Source organism: Eucyclogobius newberryi, unplaced genomic scaffold (genome assembly GCF_026437365.1).
Source record: "Eucyclogobius newberryi isolate DKJ021-1_F unplaced genomic scaffold, fEucNew1.0.hap1 SCAF_447, whole genome shotgun sequence".
NCBI lineage: Eukaryota > Metazoa > Chordata > Actinopteri > Gobiiformes > Gobiidae > Eucyclogobius > Eucyclogobius newberryi.
The window spans coordinates 1-12981 of NW_027316109.1; the positions used below are offsets into that span (position 1 = coordinate 1).

General features: G+C 45.7%; 41 non-coding genes and 1 pseudogene across 41 annotated transcripts; all 42 read left to right on the top strand.

Annotated features, from left to right (window-relative positions):
• Positions 1-1290: 1290 nt before the first annotated feature.
• On the top strand, positions 1291-1409 carry LOC140380183 (5S ribosomal RNA). Its single transcript, XR_011931013.1, has one exon. It is a non-coding gene; the product is annotated as a 5S ribosomal RNA (ribosomal RNA).
• Positions 1410-1577: 168 nt separating this feature from the next.
• Positions 1578-1696, top strand: LOC140380160 (5S ribosomal RNA; annotated as a pseudogene).
• A 159-nt stretch (positions 1697-1855) lies between these two features.
• LOC140380118 (5S ribosomal RNA) lies at positions 1856-1974 on the top strand. Its single transcript, XR_011930951.1, has one exon. It is a non-coding gene; the product is annotated as a 5S ribosomal RNA (ribosomal RNA).
• Positions 1975-2134: 160 nt separating this feature from the next.
• On the top strand, positions 2135-2253 carry LOC140380124 (5S ribosomal RNA). The gene has a single exon (XR_011930956.1). It is a non-coding gene; the product is annotated as a 5S ribosomal RNA (ribosomal RNA).
• A 166-nt stretch (positions 2254-2419) lies between these two features.
• LOC140380162 (5S ribosomal RNA) lies at positions 2420-2538 on the top strand. Its single transcript, XR_011930992.1, has one exon. It is a non-coding gene; the product is annotated as a 5S ribosomal RNA (ribosomal RNA).
• Positions 2539-2688: 150 nt separating this feature from the next.
• LOC140380184 (5S ribosomal RNA) lies at positions 2689-2807 on the top strand. Its single transcript, XR_011931014.1, has one exon. It is a non-coding gene; the product is annotated as a 5S ribosomal RNA (ribosomal RNA).
• Positions 2808-2966: 159 nt separating this feature from the next.
• On the top strand, positions 2967-3085 carry LOC140380186 (5S ribosomal RNA). The gene has a single exon (XR_011931015.1). It is a non-coding gene; the product is annotated as a 5S ribosomal RNA (ribosomal RNA).
• Positions 3086-3251: 166 nt separating this feature from the next.
• LOC140380187 (5S ribosomal RNA) lies at positions 3252-3370 on the top strand. The gene has a single exon (XR_011931016.1). It is a non-coding gene; the product is annotated as a 5S ribosomal RNA (ribosomal RNA).
• Positions 3371-3535: 165 nt separating this feature from the next.
• LOC140380188 (5S ribosomal RNA) lies at positions 3536-3654 on the top strand. Its single transcript, XR_011931017.1, has one exon. It is a non-coding gene; the product is annotated as a 5S ribosomal RNA (ribosomal RNA).
• A 159-nt stretch (positions 3655-3813) lies between these two features.
• LOC140380189 (5S ribosomal RNA) lies at positions 3814-3932 on the top strand. Its single transcript, XR_011931018.1, has one exon. It is a non-coding gene; the product is annotated as a 5S ribosomal RNA (ribosomal RNA).
• Positions 3933-4091: 159 nt separating this feature from the next.
• LOC140380167 (5S ribosomal RNA) lies at positions 4092-4210 on the top strand. The gene has a single exon (XR_011930997.1). It is a non-coding gene; the product is annotated as a 5S ribosomal RNA (ribosomal RNA).
• Positions 4211-4370: 160 nt separating this feature from the next.
• LOC140380163 (5S ribosomal RNA) lies at positions 4371-4489 on the top strand. The gene has a single exon (XR_011930993.1). It is a non-coding gene; the product is annotated as a 5S ribosomal RNA (ribosomal RNA).
• A 144-nt stretch (positions 4490-4633) lies between these two features.
• On the top strand, positions 4634-4752 carry LOC140380191 (5S ribosomal RNA). The gene has a single exon (XR_011931020.1). It is a non-coding gene; the product is annotated as a 5S ribosomal RNA (ribosomal RNA).
• Positions 4753-4917: 165 nt separating this feature from the next.
• Positions 4918-5036, top strand: LOC140380178 (5S ribosomal RNA). Its single transcript, XR_011931008.1, has one exon. It is a non-coding gene; the product is annotated as a 5S ribosomal RNA (ribosomal RNA).
• Positions 5037-5196: 160 nt separating this feature from the next.
• Positions 5197-5315, top strand: LOC140380126 (5S ribosomal RNA). Its single transcript, XR_011930958.1, has one exon. It is a non-coding gene; the product is annotated as a 5S ribosomal RNA (ribosomal RNA).
• Positions 5316-5481: 166 nt separating this feature from the next.
• On the top strand, positions 5482-5600 carry LOC140380164 (5S ribosomal RNA). The gene has a single exon (XR_011930994.1). It is a non-coding gene; the product is annotated as a 5S ribosomal RNA (ribosomal RNA).
• A 149-nt stretch (positions 5601-5749) lies between these two features.
• Positions 5750-5868, top strand: LOC140380192 (5S ribosomal RNA). The gene has a single exon (XR_011931021.1). It is a non-coding gene; the product is annotated as a 5S ribosomal RNA (ribosomal RNA).
• Positions 5869-6027: 159 nt separating this feature from the next.
• Positions 6028-6146, top strand: LOC140380193 (5S ribosomal RNA). Its single transcript, XR_011931022.1, has one exon. It is a non-coding gene; the product is annotated as a 5S ribosomal RNA (ribosomal RNA).
• A 165-nt stretch (positions 6147-6311) lies between these two features.
• LOC140380194 (5S ribosomal RNA) lies at positions 6312-6430 on the top strand. Its single transcript, XR_011931023.1, has one exon. It is a non-coding gene; the product is annotated as a 5S ribosomal RNA (ribosomal RNA).
• Positions 6431-6594: 164 nt separating this feature from the next.
• On the top strand, positions 6595-6713 carry LOC140380195 (5S ribosomal RNA). Its single transcript, XR_011931024.1, has one exon. It is a non-coding gene; the product is annotated as a 5S ribosomal RNA (ribosomal RNA).
• Positions 6714-6872: 159 nt separating this feature from the next.
• Positions 6873-6991, top strand: LOC140380001 (5S ribosomal RNA). The gene has a single exon (XR_011930841.1). It is a non-coding gene; the product is annotated as a 5S ribosomal RNA (ribosomal RNA).
• Positions 6992-7150: 159 nt separating this feature from the next.
• LOC140380190 (5S ribosomal RNA) lies at positions 7151-7269 on the top strand. The gene has a single exon (XR_011931019.1). It is a non-coding gene; the product is annotated as a 5S ribosomal RNA (ribosomal RNA).
• A 160-nt stretch (positions 7270-7429) lies between these two features.
• LOC140380165 (5S ribosomal RNA) lies at positions 7430-7548 on the top strand. The gene has a single exon (XR_011930995.1). It is a non-coding gene; the product is annotated as a 5S ribosomal RNA (ribosomal RNA).
• A 149-nt stretch (positions 7549-7697) lies between these two features.
• On the top strand, positions 7698-7816 carry LOC140380002 (5S ribosomal RNA). The gene has a single exon (XR_011930842.1). It is a non-coding gene; the product is annotated as a 5S ribosomal RNA (ribosomal RNA).
• A 164-nt stretch (positions 7817-7980) lies between these two features.
• LOC140380003 (5S ribosomal RNA) lies at positions 7981-8099 on the top strand. The gene has a single exon (XR_011930843.1). It is a non-coding gene; the product is annotated as a 5S ribosomal RNA (ribosomal RNA).
• A 159-nt stretch (positions 8100-8258) lies between these two features.
• Positions 8259-8377, top strand: LOC140380004 (5S ribosomal RNA). The gene has a single exon (XR_011930844.1). It is a non-coding gene; the product is annotated as a 5S ribosomal RNA (ribosomal RNA).
• A 159-nt stretch (positions 8378-8536) lies between these two features.
• LOC140380006 (5S ribosomal RNA) lies at positions 8537-8655 on the top strand. The gene has a single exon (XR_011930846.1). It is a non-coding gene; the product is annotated as a 5S ribosomal RNA (ribosomal RNA).
• A 160-nt stretch (positions 8656-8815) lies between these two features.
• Positions 8816-8934, top strand: LOC140380166 (5S ribosomal RNA). The gene has a single exon (XR_011930996.1). It is a non-coding gene; the product is annotated as a 5S ribosomal RNA (ribosomal RNA).
• Positions 8935-9083: 149 nt separating this feature from the next.
• LOC140380005 (5S ribosomal RNA) lies at positions 9084-9202 on the top strand. The gene has a single exon (XR_011930845.1). It is a non-coding gene; the product is annotated as a 5S ribosomal RNA (ribosomal RNA).
• Positions 9203-9366: 164 nt separating this feature from the next.
• On the top strand, positions 9367-9485 carry LOC140380017 (5S ribosomal RNA). Its single transcript, XR_011930857.1, has one exon. It is a non-coding gene; the product is annotated as a 5S ribosomal RNA (ribosomal RNA).
• Positions 9486-9645: 160 nt separating this feature from the next.
• On the top strand, positions 9646-9764 carry LOC140380127 (5S ribosomal RNA). Its single transcript, XR_011930959.1, has one exon. It is a non-coding gene; the product is annotated as a 5S ribosomal RNA (ribosomal RNA).
• A 166-nt stretch (positions 9765-9930) lies between these two features.
• On the top strand, positions 9931-10049 carry LOC140380007 (5S ribosomal RNA). The gene has a single exon (XR_011930847.1). It is a non-coding gene; the product is annotated as a 5S ribosomal RNA (ribosomal RNA).
• Positions 10050-10214: 165 nt separating this feature from the next.
• LOC140380139 (5S ribosomal RNA) lies at positions 10215-10333 on the top strand. Its single transcript, XR_011930971.1, has one exon. It is a non-coding gene; the product is annotated as a 5S ribosomal RNA (ribosomal RNA).
• Positions 10334-10499: 166 nt separating this feature from the next.
• Positions 10500-10618, top strand: LOC140380008 (5S ribosomal RNA). Its single transcript, XR_011930848.1, has one exon. It is a non-coding gene; the product is annotated as a 5S ribosomal RNA (ribosomal RNA).
• Positions 10619-10783: 165 nt separating this feature from the next.
• LOC140380000 (5S ribosomal RNA) lies at positions 10784-10902 on the top strand. Its single transcript, XR_011930840.1, has one exon. It is a non-coding gene; the product is annotated as a 5S ribosomal RNA (ribosomal RNA).
• A 165-nt stretch (positions 10903-11067) lies between these two features.
• On the top strand, positions 11068-11186 carry LOC140380009 (5S ribosomal RNA). The gene has a single exon (XR_011930849.1). It is a non-coding gene; the product is annotated as a 5S ribosomal RNA (ribosomal RNA).
• A 165-nt stretch (positions 11187-11351) lies between these two features.
• On the top strand, positions 11352-11470 carry LOC140380140 (5S ribosomal RNA). The gene has a single exon (XR_011930972.1). It is a non-coding gene; the product is annotated as a 5S ribosomal RNA (ribosomal RNA).
• Positions 11471-11634: 164 nt separating this feature from the next.
• Positions 11635-11753, top strand: LOC140380168 (5S ribosomal RNA). Its single transcript, XR_011930998.1, has one exon. It is a non-coding gene; the product is annotated as a 5S ribosomal RNA (ribosomal RNA).
• A 149-nt stretch (positions 11754-11902) lies between these two features.
• Positions 11903-12021, top strand: LOC140380010 (5S ribosomal RNA). The gene has a single exon (XR_011930850.1). It is a non-coding gene; the product is annotated as a 5S ribosomal RNA (ribosomal RNA).
• A 165-nt stretch (positions 12022-12186) lies between these two features.
• Positions 12187-12305, top strand: LOC140380011 (5S ribosomal RNA). The gene has a single exon (XR_011930851.1). It is a non-coding gene; the product is annotated as a 5S ribosomal RNA (ribosomal RNA).
• Positions 12306-12470: 165 nt separating this feature from the next.
• Positions 12471-12589, top strand: LOC140380012 (5S ribosomal RNA). Its single transcript, XR_011930852.1, has one exon. It is a non-coding gene; the product is annotated as a 5S ribosomal RNA (ribosomal RNA).
• Positions 12590-12748: 159 nt separating this feature from the next.
• On the top strand, positions 12749-12867 carry LOC140380013 (5S ribosomal RNA). The gene has a single exon (XR_011930853.1). It is a non-coding gene; the product is annotated as a 5S ribosomal RNA (ribosomal RNA).
• The last annotated feature ends 114 nt before the right edge of the window (positions 12868-12981 follow it).

Genomic DNA, 12981 nt, shown 5'->3' on the forward strand with positions numbered 1-12981 from the left:
TATTAGTGGTATGGTAAGTATTTTTAACAGGAATCTGGTCAGGCATTGGGGAAGCACTTTGGGCCAAATGGGGAGCACGACAGGTAAGTTGAATTTTAATGTATTTGTTAGCACGGGGAGGTTTAGGATTTTCACAGACCTACCCACCCGCATCCTGTATCAGTTGTTGTTGCCGGGAGTGCTCGGGCGTCCCGCCTCGGAACACAAATGGTCATTAACATTCCCCGCACGCACCATCGCAACCATCTGGGCCAACATCTTTAATTGGTACACCCCACATAACGTAGGTCATTTTGACTTCAGATTTAGACACAGGATCGTCTTTACATCCGCAGCACTGCACGCATTTCTTCCCGACAGCTACGCTGCGGACTGCCCCGTGTGCCACGGACCCCCCGAGACCCTGGAGCACATGCTGTACACCTGCCCGGCCGTCCGCCCGTTCTGGTCCCGACTGCAGGACCTCCTCGCTCGGAGGCTGTCCTGGAGGCTCCCACCGCCGGCGGCCCTAGGAGGGGACGACCAGGAGCCCTGGCTCCTCCTCTTTGGTCCCGGACAGAGTCGCTCTGGAGCCAACACCCATCTCGCCCGACTAACCCTCTCCATAGCCCGGTACACATTATATCTCAACAGGAACATCCATCTCCGTGACAATAAAACAGCAGCACCCTGGCCCATCTTCAAAGGACTCTTGGCCGCACACCTCCGACACCTCCACATGGCAGCAGAGCACCGGTTCATCACCCACCTCGTCCCCCACAACACCCTGATCCACCTCACACCCTCTGGAAACCTGGACATCCTCTTCTGACCCCGGCATCACCCCCCCCAACCACGGCATCACCCCCCATCACTGAAGAATGTTTGGAGAATGATTGTGTGTTTGATTTTCTGTAAATTTTTGTCTCGTCTCCCCCTGCCCTTGTGTATCCCATTCCCTTGCCCTTGTGTGTCATGTATGTCTGTACATTCATGTAAATATATGTAAATACTTGTTTTAAGATGTTTTTGATAATAAAAGAGAAAAAAAAAAAGACCAGCCCGATCTCGTCTGATCTCGGAAGCCAAGCAGGGTTGGGCCTGGTTAGTACTTGGATGGGAGACCGCCTGGGAATACCAGGTGCTGTGAGCATTTTCACACTTTTTCACCTGTCAAAAAAAAAAAAAAAAAAAAAAAAAGAAGTTTTTCATTGAGATATCCCAATTTTGACCGAGCAAGTGGCGTGAAGGTACTCTTCACGAAAAGACAGTGTTTGATATAAAAAAGGCCGTTTTGACCTGGAACATTTCGCTCACGGCCATACCACCCTGGACCAGCCCGATCTCGTCTGATCTCGGAAGCCAAGCAGGGTTGGGCCTGGTTAGTACTTGGATGGGAGACCGCCTGGGAATACCAGGTGCTGTGAGCATTTTCACACTTTTTCACCTGTCAAAAAAAAAAAAAAAAAAAAAAAAAGAAGTTTTTCATTGAGATATCCCAAATTTGACCGAGCAAGTGGCGTGAAGGTACTCTTCACGAAAAGACAGTGTTTGATGCAAAAAAAGCCGTTTATACGAGTTTTGACCTGGAACATTTCGCTCACGGCCATACCACCCTGGACCAGCACGATCTCGTCTGATCTCGGAAGCCAAGCAGGGTTAGGCCTGGTTAGTACTTGGATGGGCGACCGCCGGGGAATACCAGGTGCTGTGAGCATTTTCACACTTTTTCACCTGTCAAAAAAAAAAAAAAAAGAAGTTTTTCATTGAGATATCCCAATTTTGACCGAGCAAGTGGCGTGAAGGTACTCTTCACGAAAAGACAGTGTTTGATGCAAAAAAAGCCATTTATACGAGTTTTGACCTGGAACATTTCGCTCACGGCCATACCACCCTGGACCAGCCCGATCTCATCTGATCTCGGAAGCCAAGCAGGGTTGGGCCTGGTTAGTACTTGGATGGGAGACCGCCTGGGAATACCAGGTGCTGTGAGCATTTTCACACTTTTTTCACCTGTAAAAAAAAAAAAAAAAAGAAGTTTTTCATTGAGATATCCCAATTTTGACCGAGCAAGTGGCGTGAAGGTACTCTTCACGAAAAGACAGTGTTTGATGCAAAAAAAGCCATTTATACGAGTTTTGACCTGGAACATTTCGCTCACGGCCATACCACCCTGGACCAGCCCGATCTCGTCTGGTCTCGGAAGCCAAGCAGGGTTGGGCCTGGTTAGTACTTGGATGGGAGACCGCCTGGGAATACCAGGTGCTGTGAGCATTTTCACACTTTTTCACCTGTCAAAAAAAAAAAAAAAAAAAAAAAGAAGTTTTTCATTGAGATATCCCAATTTTGACCGAGCAAGTGGCGTGAAGGTACTCTTCACGAAAAGACAGTGTTTGATGCAAAAAAAGCCATTTATACGAGTTTTGACCTGGAACATTTCGCTCACGGCCATACCACCCTGGACCAGCCCGATCTCGTCTGATCTCGGAAGCCAAGCAGGGTTGGGCCTGGTTAGTACTTGGATGGGAGACCGCCTGGGAATACCAGGTGCTGTGAGCTTTTTCACCTGTCAAAAAAAAAAAAAAAAAGAAGTTTTTCATTGAGATATCCCAATTTTGACCGAGCAAGTGGCGTGAAGGTACTCTTCACGAAAAGACAGTGTTTGATGCAAAAAAAGCCATTTATACGAGTTTTGACCTGGAACATTTCGCTCACGGCCATACCACCCTGGACCAGCCCGATCTCGTCTGATCTCGGAAGCCAAGCAGGGTTGGGCCTGGTTAGTACTTGGATGGGAGACCGCCTGGGAATACCAGGTGCTGTGAGCATTTTCACACTTTTTCACCTGTAAAAAAAAAAAAAAAAAGAAGTTTTTCATTGAGATATCCCAATTTTGACCGAGCAAGTGGCGTGAAGGTACTCTTCACGAAAAGACAGTGTTTGATGCAAAAAAAGCCATTTATACGAGTTTTGACCTGGAACATTTCGCTCACGGCCATACCACCCTGGACCAGCCCGATCTCGTCTGATCTCGGAAGCCAAGCAGGGTTGGGCCTGGTTAGTACTTGGATGGGAGACCGCCTGGGAATACCAGGTGCTGTGAGCATTTTCACACTTTTTCACCTGTCAAAAAAAAAAAAAAAAAAAAAAAGAAGTTTTTCATTGAGATATCCCAATTTTGACCGAGCAAGTGGCGTGAAGGTACTCTTCACGAAAAGACAGTGTTTGATGCAAAAAAAGCCATTTATACGAGTTTTGACCTGGAACATTTCGCTCACGGCCATACCACCCTGGACCAGCCCGATCTCGTCTGATCTCGGAAGCCAAGCAGGGTTGGGCCTGGTTAGTACTTGGATGGGAGACCGCCTGGGAATACCAGGTGCTGTGAGCATTTTCACACTTTTTCACCTGTCAAAAAAAAAAAAAAAAAAAAAAGAAGTTTTTCATTGAGATATCCCAATTTTGACCGAGCAAGTGGCGTGAAGGTACTCTTCACGAAAAGACAGTGTTTGATGCAAAAAAAGCCATTTATACGAGTTTTGACCTGGAACATTTCGCTCACGGCCATACCACCCTGGACCAGCCCGATCTCGTCTGATCTCGGAAGCCAAGCAGGGTTGGGCCTGGTTAGTACTTGGATGGGAGACCGCCTGGGAATACCAGGTGCTGTGAGCATTTTCACACTTTTTCACCTGTAAAAAAAAAAAAAAAAAGAAGTTTTTCATTGAGATATCCCAATTTTGACCGAGCAAGTGGCGTGAAGGTACTCTTCACGAAAAGACAGTGTTTGATGCAAAAAAAGCAATTTATACGAGTTTTGACCTGGAACATTTCGCTCACGGCCATACCACCCTGGACCAGCCCGATCTCGTCTGATCTCGGAAGCCAAGCAGGGTTGGGCCTGGTTAGTACTTGGATGGGAGACCGCCTGGGAATACCAGGTGCTGTGAGCATTTTCACACTTTTTCACCTGTAAAAAAAAAAAAAAAAAGAAGTTTTTCATTGAGATATCCCAATTTTGACCGAGCAAGTGGCGTGAAGGTACTCTTCACGAAAAGACAGTGTTTGATGCAAAAAAAGCCATTTATACGAGTTTTGACCTGGAACATTTCGCTCACGGCCATACCACCCTGGACCAGCCCGATCTCATCTGATCTCGGAAGCCAAGCAGGGTTGGGCCTGGTTAGTACTTGGATGGGAGACCGCCTGGGAATACCAGGTGCTGTGAGCATTTTCACACTTTTTTCACCTGTAAAAAAAAAAAAAAAAAGAAGTTTTTCATTGAGATATCCCAATTTTGACCGAGCAAGTGGCGTGAAGGTACTCTTCACGAAAAGACAGTGTTTGATGCAAAAAAAGCCATTTATACGAGTTTTGACCTGGAACATTTCGCTCACGGCCATACCACCCTGGACCAGCCCGATCTCGTCTGATCTCGGAAGCCAAGCAGGGTTGGGCCTGGTTAGTACTTGGATGGGAGACCGCCTGGGAATACCAGGTGCTGTGAGCTTTTTCACCTGTCAAAAAAAAAAAGAAGTTTTTCATTGAGATATCCCAATTTTGACCGAGCAAGTGGCGTGAAGGTACTCTTCACGAAAAGACAGTGTTTGATGCAAAAAAAGCCATTTATACGAGTTTTGACCTGGAACATTTCGCTCACGGCCATACCACCCTGGACCAGCCCGATCTCGTCTGATCTCGGAAGCCAAGCAGGGTTGGGCCTGGTTAGTACTTGGATGGGAGACCGCCTGGGAATACCAGGTGCTGTGAGCATTTTCACACTTTTTCACCTGTCAAAAAAAAAAAAAAAAAAAAAAGAAGTTTTTCATTGAGATATCCCAATTTTGACCGAGCAAGTGGCGTGAAGGTACTCTTCACGAAAAGACAGTGTTTGATGCAAAAAAAGCCATTTATACGAGTTTTGACCTGGAACATTTCGCTCACGGCCATACCACCCTGGACCAGCCCGATCTCATCTGATCTCGGAAGCCAAGCAGGGTTGGGCCTGGTTAGTACTTGGATGGGAGACCGCCTGGGAATACCAGGTGCTGTGAGCATTTTCACACTTTTTTCACCTGTAAAAAAAAAAAAAAAAAGAAGTTTTTCATTGAGATATCCCAATTTTGACCGAGCAAGTGGCGTGAAGGTACTCTTCACGAAAAGACAGTGTTTGATGCAAAAAAAGCCATTTATACGAGTTTTGACCTGGAACATTTCGCTCACGGCCATACCACCCTGGACCAGCCCGATCTCGTCTGGTCTCGGAAGCCAAGCAGGGTTGGGCCTGGTTAGTACTTGGATGGGAGACCGCCTGGGAATACCAGGTGCTGTGAGCATTTTCACACTTTTTCACCTGTCAAAAAAAAAAAAAAAAAAAAAAAGAAGTTTTTCATTGAGATATCCCAATTTTGACCGAGCAAGTGGCGTGAAGGTACTCTTCACGAAAAGACAGTGTTTGATGCAAAAAAAGCCATTTATACGAGTTTTGACCTGGAACATTTCGCTCACGGCCATACCACCCTGGACCAGCCCGATCTCGTCTGATCTCGGAAGCCAAGCAGGGTTGGGCCTGGTTAGTACTTGGATGGGAGACCGCCTGGGAATACCAGGTGCTGTGAGCTTTTTCACCTGTCAAAAAAAAAAAAAAAAGAAGTTTTTCATTGAGATATCCCAATTTTGACCGAGCAAGTGGCGTGAAGGTACTCTTCACGAAAAGACAGTGTTTGATGCAAAAAAAGCCATTTATACGAGTTTTGACCTGGAACATTTCGCTCACGGCCATACCACCCTGGACCAGCCCGATCTCGTCTGATCTCGGAAGCCAAGCAGGGTTGGGCCTGGTTAGTACTTGGATGGGAGACCGCCTGGGAATACCAGGTGCTGTGAGCATTTTCACACTTTTTCACCTGTAAAAAAAAAAAAAAAAAGAAGTTTTTCATTGAGATATCCCAATTTTGACCGAGCAAGTGGCGTGAAGGTACTCTTCACGAAAAGACAGTGTTTGATGCAAAAAAAGCCATTTATACGAGTTTTGACCTGGAACATTTCGCTCACGGCCATACCACCCTGGACCAGCCCGATCTCGTCTGATCTCGGAAGCCAAGCAGGGTTGGGCCTGGTTAGTACTTGGATGGGAGACCGCCTGGGAATACCAGGTGCTGTGAGCATTTTCACACTTTTTCACCTGTCAAAAAAAAAAAAAAAAAAAAAAGAAGTTTTTCATTGAGATATCCCAATTTTGACCGAGCAAGTGGCGTGAAGGTACTCTTCACGAAAAGACAGTGTTTGATGCAAAAAAAGCCATTTATACGAGTTTTGACCTGGAACATTTCGCTCACGGCCATACCACCCTGGACCAGCCCGATCTCGTCTGATCTCGGAAGCCAAGCAGGGTTGGGCCTGGTTAGTACTTGGATGGGAGACCGCCTGGGAATACCAGGTGCTGTGAGCATTTTCACACTTTTTCACCTGTCAAAAAAAAAAAAAAAAAAAAAGAAGTTTTTCATTGAGATATCCCAATTTTGACCGAGCAAGTGGCGTGAAGGTACTCTTCACGAAAAGACAGTGTTTGATGCAAAAAAAGCCATTTATACGAGTTTTGACCTGGAACATTTCGCTCACGGCCATACCACCCTGGACCAGCCCGATCTCGTCTGATCTCGGAAGCCAAGCAGGGTTGGGCCTGGTTAGTACTTGGATGGGAGACCGCCTGGGAATACCAGGTGCTGTGAGCATTTTCACACTTTTTCACCTGTAAAAAAAAAAAAAAAAAGAAGTTTTTCATTGAGATATCCCAATTTTGACCGAGCAAGTGGCGTGAAGGTACTCTTCACGAAAAGACAGTGTTTGATGCAAAAAAAGCAATTTATACGAGTTTTGACCTGGAACATTTCGCTCACGGCCATACCACCCTGGACCAGCCCGATCTCGTCTGATCTCGGAAGCCAAGCAGGGTTGGGCCTGGTTAGTACTTGGATGGGAGACCGCCTGGGAATACCAGGTGCTGTGAGCATTTTCACACTTTTTCACCTGTAAAAAAAAAAAAAAAAAGAAGTTTTTCATTGAGATATCCCAATTTTGACCGAGCAAGTGGCGTGAAGGTACTCTTCACGAAAAGACAGTGTTTGATGCAAAAAAAGCCATTTATACGAGTTTTGACCTGGAACATTTCGCTCACGGCCATACCACCCTGGACCAGCCCGATCTCATCTGATCTCGGAAGCCAAGCAGGGTTGGGCCTGGTTAGTACTTGGATGGGAGACCGCCTGGGAATACCAGGTGCTGTGAGCATTTTCACACTTTTTTCACCTGTAAAAAAAAAAAAAAAAAGAAGTTTTTCATTGAGATATCCCAATTTTGACCGAGCAAGTGGCGTGAAGGTACTCTTCACGAAAAGACAGTGTTTGATGCAAAAAAAGCCATTTATACGAGTTTTGACCTGGAACATTTCGCTCACGGCCATACCACCCTGGACCAGCCCGATCTCGTCTGATCTCGGAAGCCAAGCAGGGTTGGGCCTGGTTAGTACTTGGATGGGAGACCGCCTGGGAATACCAGGTGCTGTGAGCTTTTTCACCTGTCAAAAAAAAAAAAAAAAGAAGTTTTTCATTGAGATATCCCAATTTTGACCGAGCAAGTGGCGTGAAGGTACTCTTCACGAAAAGACAGTGTTTGATGCAAAAAAAGCCATTTATACGAGTTTTGACCTGGAACATTTCGCTCACGGCCATACCACCCTGGACCAGCCCGATCTCGTCTGATCTCGGAAGCCAAGCAGGGTTGGGCCTGGTTAGTACTTGGATGGGAGACCGCCTGGGAATACCAGGTGCTGTGAGCATTTTCACACTTTTTCACCTGTCAAAAAAAAAAAAAAAAAAAAAGAAGTTTTTCATTGAGATATCCCAATTTTGACCGAGCAAGTGGCGTGAAGGTACTCTTCACGAAAAGACAGTGTTTGATGCAAAAAAAGCCATTTATACGAGTTTTGACCTGGAACATTTCGCTCACGGCCATACCACCCTGGACCAGCCCGATCTCGTCTGATCTCGGAAGCCAAGCAGGGTTGGGCCTGGTTAGTACTTGGATGGGAGACCGCCTGGGAATACCAGGTGCTGTGAGCATTTTCACACTTTTTCACCTGTAAAAAAAAAAAAAAAAAGAAGTTTTTCATTGAGATATCCCAATTTTGACCGAGCAAGTGGCGTGAAGGTACTCTTCACGAAAAGACAGTGTTTGATGCAAAAAAAGCAATTTATACGAGTTTTGACCTGGAACATTTCGCTCACGGCCATACCACCCTGGACCAGCCCGATCTCGTCTGATCTCGGAAGCCAAGCAGGGTTGGGCCTGGTTAGTACTTGGATGGGAGACCGCCTGGGAATACCAGGTGCTGTGAGCATTTTCACACTTTTTCACCTGTAAAAAAAAAAAAAAAAAGAAGTTTTTCATTGAGATATCCCAATTTTGACCGAGCAAGTGGCGTGAAGGTACTCTTCACGAAAAGACAGTGTTTGATGCAAAAAAAGCCATTTATACGAGTTTTGACCTGGAACATTTCGCTCACGGCCATACCACCCTGGACCAGCCCGATCTCATCTGATCTCGGAAGCCAAGCAGGGTTGGGCCTGGTTAGTACTTGGATGGGAGACCGCCTGGGAATACCAGGTGCTGTGAGCATTTTCACACTTTTTTCACCTGTAAAAAAAAAAAAAAAAAGAAGTTTTTCATTGAGATATCCCAATTTTGACCGAGCAAGTGGCGTGAAGGTACTCTTCACGAAAAGACAGTGTTTGATGCAAAAAAAGCCATTTATACGAGTTTTGACCTGGAACATTTCGCTCACGGCCATACCACCCTGGACCAGCCCGATCTCGTCTGATCTCGGAAGCCAAGCAGGGTTGGGCCTGGTTAGTACTTGGATGGGAGACCGCCTGGGAATACCAGGTGCTGTGAGCTTTTTCACCTGTCAAAAAAAAAAAAAAAAGAAGTTTTTCATTGAGATATCCCAATTTTGACCGAGCAAGTGGCGTGAAGGTACTCTTCACGAAAAGACAGTGTTTGATGCAAAAAAAGCCATTTATACGAGTTTTGACCTGGAACATTTCGCTCACGGCCATACCACCCTGGACCAGCCCGATCTCGTCTGATCTCGGAAGCCAAGCAGGGTTGGGCCTGGTTAGTACTTGGATGGGAGACCGCCTGGGAATACCAGGTGCTGTGAGCATTTTCACACTTTTTCACCTGTCAAAAAAAAAAAAAAAAAAAAAGAAGTTTTTCATTGAGATATCCCAATTTTGACCGAGCAAGTGGCGTGAAGGTACTCTTCACGAAAAGACAGTGTTTGATGCAAAAAAAGCCATTTATACGAGTTTTGACCTGGAACATTTCGCTCACGGCCATACCACCCTGGACCAGCCCGATCTCATCTGATCTCGGAAGCCAAGCAGGGTTGGGCCTGGTTAGTACTTGGATGGGAGACCGCCTGGGAATACCAGGTGCTGTGAGCATTTTCACACTTTTTTCACCTGTAAAAAAAAAAAAAAAAAGAAGTTTTTCATTGAGATATCCCAATTTTGACCGAGCAAGTGGCGTGAAGGTACTCTTCACGAAAAGACAGTGTTTGATGCAAAAAAAGCCATTTATACGAGTTTTGACCTGGAACATTTCGCTCACGGCCATACCACCCTGGACCAGCCCGATCTCGTCTGGTCTCGGAAGCCAAGCAGGGTTGGGCCTGGTTAGTACTTGGATGGGAGACCGCCTGGGAATACCAGGTGCTGTGAGCATTTTCACACTTTTTCACCTGTCAAAAAAAAAAAAAAAAAAAAAAAGAAGTTTTTCATTGAGATATCCCAATTTTGACCGAGCAAGTGGCGTGAAGGTACTCTTCACGAAAAGACAGTGTTTGATGCAAAAAAAGCCATTTATACGAGTTTTGACCTGGAACATTTCGCTCACGGCCATACCACCCTGGACCAGCCCGATCTCGTCTGATCTCGGAAGCCAAGCAGGGTTGGGCCTGGTTAGTACTTGGATGGGAGACCGCCTGGGAATACCAGGTGCTGTGAGCATTTTCACACTTTTTCACCTGTCAAAAAAAAAAAAAAAAAAAAAAGAAGTTTTTCATTGAGATATCCCAATTTTGACCGAGCAAGTGGCGTGAAGGTACTCTTCACGAAAAGACAGTGTTTGATGCAAAAAAAGCAATTTATACGAGTTTTGACCTGGAACATTTCACTCACGGCCATACCACCCTGGACCAGCCCGATCTCGTCTGATCTCGGAAGCCAAGCAGGGTTGGGCCTGGTTAGTACTTTGATGGGAGACCGCCTGGGAATACCAGGTGCTGTGAGCATTTTCACACTTTTTCACCTGTCAAAAAAAAAAAAAAAAAAAAAAAGAAGTTTTTCATTGAGATATCCCAATTTTGACCGAGCAAGTGGCGTGAAGGTACTCTTCACGAAAAGACAGTGTTTGATGCAAAAAAAGCCATTTATACGAGTTTTGACCTGGAACATTTCGCTCACGGCCATACCACCCTGGACCAGCCCGATCTCGTCTGATCTCGGAAGCCAAGCAGGGTTGGGCCTGGTTAGTACTTGGATGGGAGACCGCCTGGGAATACCAGGTGCTGTGAGCATTTTCACACTTTTTCACCTGTCAAAAAAAAAAAAAAAAAAAAAAGAAGTTTTTCATTGAGATATCCCAATTTTGACCGAGCAAGTGGCGTGAAGGTACTCTTCACGAAAAGACAGTGTTTGATGCAAAAAAAGCCATTTATACGAGTTTTGACCTGGAACATTTCGCTCACGGCCATACCACCCTGGACCAGCCCGATCTCGTCTGATCTCGGAAGCTAAGCAGGGTTGGGCCTGGTTAGTACTTGGATGGGAGACCGCCTGGGAATACCAGGTGCTGTGAGCATTTTCACACTTTTTCACCTGTCAAAAAAAAAAAAAAAAAAAAAAGAAGTTTTTCATTGAGATATCCCAATTTTGACCGAGCAAGTGGCGTGAAGGTACTCTTCACGAAAAGACAGTGTTTGATGCAAAAAAAGCCATTTATACGAGTTTTGACCTGGAACATTTCGCTCACGGCCATACCACCCTGGACCAGCCCGATCTCGTCTGATCTCGGAAGCCAAGCAGGGTTGGGCCTGGTTAGTACTTGGATGGGAGACCGCCTGGGAATACCAGGTGCTGTGAGCATTTTCACACTTTTTCACCTGTCAAAAAAAAAAAAAAAAAAAAAAGAAGTTTTTCATTGAGATATCCCAATTTTGACCGAGCAAGTGGCGTGAAGGTACTCTTCACGAAAAGACAGTGTTTGATGCAAAAAAAGCAATTTATACGAGTTTTGACCTGGAACATTTCACTCACGGCCATACCACCCTGGACCAGCCCGATCTCGTCTGATCTCGGAAGCCAAGCAGGGTTGGGCCTGGTTAGTACTTTGATGGGAGACCGCCTGGGAATACCAGGTGCTGTGAGCATTTTCACACTTTTTCACCTGTCAAAAAAAAAAAAAAAAAAAAAGAAGTTTTTCATTGAGATATCCCAATTTTGACCGAGCAAGTGGCGTGAAGGTACTCTTCACGAAAAGACAGTGTTTGATGCAAAAAAAGCCATTTATACGAGTTTTGACCTGGAACATTTCGCTCACGGCCATACCACCCTGGACCAGCCCGATCTCGTCTGATCTCGGAAGCCAAGCAGGGTTGGGCCTGGTTAGTACTTGGATGGGAGACCGCCTGGGAATACCAGGTGCTGTGAGCTTTTTCACCTGTCAAAAAAAAAAAAAAAAGAAGTTTTTCATTGAGATATCCCAATTTTGACCGAGCAAGTGGCGTGAAGGTACTCTTCACGAAAAGACAGTGTTTGATGCAAAAAAAGCCATTTATACGAGTTTTGACCTGGAACATTTCGCTCACGGCCATACCACCCTGGACCAGCCCGATCTCGTCTGATCTCGGAAGCCAAGCAGGGTTGGGCCTGGTTAGTACTTGGATGGGAGACCGCCTGGGAATACCAGGTGCTGTGAGCATTTTCACACTTTTTCACCTGTCAAAAAAAAAAAAAAAAAAAAAAGAAGTTTTTCATTGAGATATCCCAATTTTGACCGAGCAAGTGGCGTGAAGGTACTCTTCACGAAAAGACAGTGTTTGATGCAAAAAAAGCCATTTATACGAGTTTTGACCTGGAACATTTCGCTCACGGCCATACCACCCTGGACCAGCCCGATCTCGTCTGATCTCGGAAGCCAAGCAGGGTTGGGCCTGGTTAGTACTTGGATGGGAGACCGCCTGGGAATACCAGGTGCTGTGAGCATTTTCACACTTTTTCACCTGTCAAAAAAAAAAAAAAAAAAAAAAGAAGTTTTTCATTGAGATATCCCAATTTTGACCGAGCAAGTGGCGTGAAGGTACTCTTCACGAAAAGACAGTGTTTGATGCAAAAAAAGCCATTTATACGAGTTTTGACCTGGAACATTTCGCTCACGGCCATACCACCCTGGACCAGCCCGATCTCGTCTGATCTCGGAAGCCAAGCAGGGTTGGGCCTGGTTAGTACTTGGATGGGAGACCGCCTGGGAATACCAGGTGCTGTGAGCATTTTCACACTTTTTCACCTGTAAAAAAAAAAAAAAAAAGAAGTTTTTCATTGAGATATCCCAATTTTGACCGAGCAAGTGGCGTGAAGGTACTCTTCACGAAAAGACAGTGTTTGATGCAAAAAAAGCCATTTATACGAGTTTTGACCTGGAACATTTCGCTCACGGCCATACCACCCTGGACCAGCCCGATCTCGTCTGATCTCGGAAGCCAAGCAGGGTTGGGCCTGGTTAGTACTTGGATGGGAGACCGCCTGGGAATACCAGGTGCTGTGAGCATTTTCACACTTTTTCACCTGTAAAAAAAAAAAAAAAAAGAAGTTTTTCATTGAGATATCCCAATTTTGACCGAGCAAGTGGCGTGAAGGTACTCTTCACGAAAAGACAGTGTTT